Consider the following 6,324-nt stretch of genomic DNA (forward strand, 5'->3'; position numbering starts at 1 on the left):
AGAATAATTTGGATGAAACTGCTCTCATGAATGAGGTAATTAAGAAAGCTTTGAGGTGATCCAACACCTCGATTTCATCGTGAACAACACCAATTTTGGATGTGAGGGTCGATGCCCTAATTTTAAGGTAGATGACTCAATTTGGACCAGGGAAATAGCTACTTTGTATGGGGGATGATGAATCGGGTACGAAGTCTTGAGATTTTTTCGGAAAGTGTCCTCAAGCATAGGGCTCAGAATTATTCCATTGGGGATTATCAATCGGGAATGAAAACATGAGTTTCTTTGGCTGTCTTTAGATTACCCTCTTTGAGACTCAACAACCAAGGGGTCAACTGCCACAGTTTCAAAGTATGCTAATCTGTGCATTGAGGCCAGCTGCCCCAATTTCAAAATACGTCTAGACCAGAATGGCTCAGTCAATGAGGCAAAAGAATTATTCAAAAGTTTATTCAACCAGGCAAGTGTGATTGAATAGTGCTCTATTGCTATATGTATGCATGTTGCTACCTAAGATGCTAGAATGCAGTGAAATGTTGTTCTGTGTGCATATTGATGCGTGAATGCAAAGATGTCCGCATATTGAATGAGATGCCCTTTATATTTTCTTTCTTATGCAATGCATGAAATGTATGGTAATGAATGAAATGCATGGTAATGAATGAAATGCATGGTAATGCATGAATCTTTTCTCCTTCCAACATGCCTGTAATCAACAACCCAATCTCTGATCTTGGGTGTGCCTGCTGGTTCTGGCCATGTTTCAAATTCCAAAAAGGCACTCAAAATATGCCCTAGTGTTTACATGCCACTGGTCATTTCCCTGTTTTTGACTTTGAATTTGCTCCAATGAACTCAAAAATTGCCTAGTTTCGATCCTCATCCACTGACATTGGCTATGTTTTCATCATGCACTCTAATATGACGGCATCGGAATTAGTCCAAACAAAACTCAACCCAAAATCTGCTCCATTTACCATCGTTTGTTACTGATATTGGCTTCAAATTTGACTTTGACACGAAGGCACCCCAAATCAGCGTCACTAGAACTCAACACGGAGTTTGGATCATTTGAGTGCATCTGTAACTATTCTTGACCATTTTACCTGTCTTTCACAAGGATCCCTTTTTGGCGAATGTGTTAGTGATTAAGCCCTTTTGACAATTTGTCCTCCTTTTAGAGCTTTTGAAGAATGGATTTTTTTTTTTTGGATGGGGGAATGAATGATGAATGATCATGCATTTAGGACATCAACTTGCTAAATCAAAAGGTCATATGCACAAAATAGATGTTTTACTGAGTTCGCTTGCTATTTCAATGGAAAAAATTCATACCAGTATTCGAGAGCCCTAATGATGATGGTGCTAACTTTTCTAACTGAATAACTGATTTTCTTTTTTAACCGATTGCCCCAGTTTTATTGGGGGACTATTCTTCCACCTTGTTCTGCCGTGAAACCATTGAGAACCTTTTGTTTAATGGTTGCCCCTAGTTCAGTCAAGTCCGACTAATGTTTTGATCTCAAAATGGTCTTTAAGACTCGGGACGAAACGTTGGATGAGGGATACAGGTTTTCAGAATAAAAGGAAAACTAAGGCTCAAAAATCCCATCCCATAATGATGTTTTATGCTCCCAGTTTGAATTAAGGCACTTGCAAGATATTGACCGAACTTGTCATTTGGACAAGTTGCCTACGTACCCTTTCAGGATCAGGTCATTACGTAGTTCAGACACAATATTGCGTCTGAAAAATCATTTGATACAACAATGTATACCAATCTGGTCAGGACTTTCATTTGGACTGTAATGCAGGCTAGGGTTTGGGTTAAAGAAGAAAAGAGTTAAATAAGGCTCAAAATCGTCGATTTTATCAAGGGTAATTTGGTCAAAGATCACACGTGTAGTATGTCCCTTATTTTTCTTTCTTCTTCCTTTTCTTTTATCGCAACCTTTGCTTTTCCTTTTATGAAGGAATCTTAACTTCATTTTCATTTGAATTCCATTTGGAACTGATCATTTTCTTAAAACTGCCCCAGTATGGAGTGTGATCCTTTGACGGGTTAAGAATGAAATTTTTCAGGCTCAAAAAGGGCTTTGCAAGGGGTTTCTCTTTTGCCTTTCTTTTGGGTAGTAGAAAAAATAGCCTGCCATCCTTTTGATAATGATTATTGTCTCAAATGACTTGTCAAATGCTAAGGCACCCAAACCCGAGTTAAATTTCTGGTGAACTGACTTTTAAGAAAAATTAGTTTAACAATCAAGCTCAAGTGGGTTAACAAATGGTAAATCAATATTGGGTTCTTTTTAGGGATAACTGATCGGCCAAAGATGGCCATCTATCATTCGATCAAAACTTGATTAGCGGACTAACATGAGATTCATCGAACCAACCCATATTTTACTGAGGCTTTCAGAACTTCTTCGCAGTATTCGAACTCATGGAGTGACGAACATTGTTTCATCTTGCTTTATTTTCTTCTCGTAGCTTGAATTTTTCATAACTAACACCTGCTTTTGGTTCATGAATACTGGTATTTTATTTTCCTTATCTTAGCAAAGAAACACGAGTAAACAAGATTTTGAACATTGAACTCCCGATGCAAGTGATATACGAAAATGCATAATTTCGTTTCTTTGATAGCAAAGGAAACTTTGGAGATAAAACCTTTAATAAATTGCAACAAAAGAAAGAAGAAAACAAAAGAAGATAAAAGCATCCATGTAGGGGGCGAATAATCAAAAGCTTGCCACTTGTATTTCTCTGTTTCCATGGTCAAAAGTAAACCCATTTATTCAGACTATATGCGGAATATCTCTGGTTCAAAACTTGTTGTACTTCTTTAACAGATCTGATCTTCAAAATATTCCTTCAATGTTGCACAATAGGCTCCTCCACGTCAATTGCCAATAGACCCAAATCTCTTAAGGTTTGTACTTTATGCTTGAAATGCCAACATTTTTCAATTGAATGACCTATTGCCCCAGAATGATACTCGCATCGAGCATTTGGGTCATACCACCTTGGGAAAGGGGATTGTAGCAGCAATCCTGGTATTGGTGCAACCATTTGAATTTCCACCAATTGCGGGAACAATTCTACGTAAGTCATCGGAATAGGTTGAACTTCTTTTCTCTTTCTTTCCATTAGGGGGCTCCCTCCCCTGTCCTGAACATTCAGCTGCCTTGAAATAGGCTTAGGTCCGAAGGGAACTGCTTGGGGTTGCGCACCTGAATGCACTATCTGATGGACTATGGGCTTGTAGGCAAAATTCTTATTTGTCCCCCGGATTTTACCCTCTTGGTAATGATGCCCCTGAATCATCTGTGCTTCCTCGTCTTTCTTCCTCTTACTTGGGTCAGTTTCTGCATCACCACTTTTGGTTCTTCCGACTTTGATGGCCGTTTCAATTCTCTCTCCAGTAGCAACAATATCCATAAAGTCATGTGGGGTTGCCCCTAGGAGATGTCCAAAGTAGGGATCTTTCAATGTATTCACGAATAGGGAGATAGCCTCCCTATCTTCCACTGGAGGGCTCACTTGGATGGACATGTCCCTCCATCTATATGCATATTCTCTGAATGTTTCATTAGGTTTCATTTGCATGCTTTGTAAGGTCATGCGATCAGGTGCCATTTCTATCACGTGGCGGTACTGAGCTATGAAGGAATTTGCCAGATCTTTCCAAGTACGAATTCGAGCTCGATCCTGCTGAATGTACCATCTGATAGCTGTTCCAGTCAAACTATCTTGAAAGCAATGCATCATCAACCTTTCATCATCAGTATGTGCAGCCATTTTTTGGCAATACAAGCGCAGGTGGGTCCGAGGACAGTGGGTCCCATCGAATTTTTCAAAATTCGGCAACTTGAATTTTGGCGGAAGAGTGACCTTTGGTACTAGGCAAAGGTCATTAGGGTCAACGGAATCAAATGTATTATACCCTTCAATTGCTTTCAAGCGCTCCTCCAATACGTCACAACGACGCTCAGACTCAGGTCTATTTATCCCCATATCAGGAGTTGCTAAGGGGGAAGTCCCTGCCACTGGAAACCCCTGTGCAGGCACAGTTGGGATAAATGGAGGCATATTTGGCATTGGATCCCCCATGACACCCGGTGGTGGAGCTGATGTTTGTCCATGATTTAGGGTGAACCCTGGAGGATGAGTAGGATCTATATCTGTTTCAGAATCATTTTGTACCGCTTTTCCTTTATTCATCAACAATTCCATAATTTTACTCATTTTTTCAATCAATTCTTCCTGTCCTTGTTCTATGCCCAAGACTCTACCTTCCAATTGTTCACTCATTTCTTTTGCCCTTCTCCTGGTATTGTATTGATGCGTGACAGTCTCAATGTTGCTTGCTCAGATGAATTTTGTGGCTAGGCACTGCAAACCAAAACCTTCCCTTTTTAGAATCGTGAATGCATAGGTATGAATGCATGGATGCAATGTATGTTTGTGCATGGATGTAACTAGTGCAATTACACATACAAATAGAGATATGAACATGCATGTGACCTAGCGTGCATGATTACGCGTGAAATTACGCATGAATACATGGATGCAATGTAACCTAACTAACTACTTTGTCAGCATTCTAGGAAAAGTCCCACTAATGAGAGATTTCAAGACAATCATTGATGGGCCACTATTTAAATTCAATTCTTCCCTCAATCGGTTCATGTATCTCAGATTTTATGAAGGGTCAAATTATGATCTGAGGTTGGGGTTGACCCAGGTTGGTCAATCCGTTGGATTTGTTCAGTGCGGACTTGTGGACTTTAGTGTGCACTTGGGCCTCAAGTATTTTAAAATATGGGCTTCAATATACTTCATGATGGGATCAGGCCCTAATTTTAAAAGGATTTGGGCTTGGATTGTTTAGAAAATATGGGCCCGAATTTTTAGGGTAATAAGGCCGAAGCCCATTTATGGAAATCTGGATTTGACCCATTTTGAAAATCAGGCTTGGACCGAGTTTTTACTTAGGAAAAGGTTGGGCCTATACTTGTTATTTCTCAAAAAATTAGGCCCGAGTTACTTGAAAAGGGTTGGGCCAACCCATATTTTAAAATGCTTGGGCCAAGTGCTTCATTTTTTGAAAGGATGGGCCATGGTCTCATTATTAGGCTTTTCCAGAGTACTGGCTAAGTAGTATATATGGATGTCAAATGTATGATATAATACAAAGTATCTCATAGCTTATATACAACACACTATACATGGAAAAGGATGTGGCTCCTGTCCCAACCGAGGGTAGGTACACCTATTTTATAGGGTTTCTTCATGGCTCTATCCTAATTAAGGGAAAACTATGGACAATTACGTGTGGGTAGGCTTTAATCCCTATTGACAAAAAGGTCCCCAATTTGAAATTTCATCCTCCCCCATAGGGGTCCGGACAAAACTCGCATTGAGCGGGGTGGTTCACGGGTCCCATCAAGCTTAAGCTACGAAGGGACAAACGCTATTGCACCCCTATCTAATCTTAGCAGGTAAAGCTCGGGTATAGAGCGTGAGAGTGTGTGAATTCAAACTTTAACCTAATCCCGCTATCCCCACATTTATTCACATGCTATAAAGAATATGGAAGCAAGATATCTACCATTAATGTATTTATTCACAAGATATGGAAACATATTATCTGCCATTAACATGTTGATTCTAAAAAATTTGGAAACAAAAAATAAGGAAACAAAATATTTATGATTAGTATACAAAATATCTGTAATTAATATGCTTATTCACAATATCTACAATTAATATGCTTATTCAGAATATTTAGAAACAAAATATCTACAATTAATGCTCAACAAATTAGGAAACAAAATATTTTTAATTAATTGAGGTTTTTTACAAATTATGGAAGTAAAATATTTACAATTAAGTAAAGTTATTTACAAATTACAACATTTACAAAATAAGGAGTAATTAATAGATTTATTAAATTTAAACTTGGGATAATTTTCAATTAATTAATGGCTCGACTCTCTAGGTCCCCAGCGGAGTCGTCAAGCTATCGCGGCGTCCCGGTAGCACGTGTGCCCCGGGCGGCGGAATTAAAATCATTTTAATTTTCAGAAAAAATAATGGAATGTCGGAGTCGCCACTAACCTTTAGTGCGGTTAGAACACATGATTACTACCCCGTTAGGGGTAGAATCGGTCTACATTACCAGAGTTGGGGTCGGGAGTTCGGTTACCCGAGGGGAAGGTATGAGCACCCCCTACGCGCCCGTTCTTACGAACGGTACCTAATTAATTTGAAATTATCCCTAAGTTAATCTAATAATTCTTTAAATTACTCCTTTTTATGAAT

Source organism: Malania oleifera, chromosome 1 (genome assembly GCF_029873635.1).
Source record: "Malania oleifera isolate guangnan ecotype guangnan chromosome 1, ASM2987363v1, whole genome shotgun sequence".
In the NCBI taxonomy this organism is placed as follows: domain Eukaryota; kingdom Viridiplantae; phylum Streptophyta; class Magnoliopsida; order Santalales; family Ximeniaceae; genus Malania; species Malania oleifera.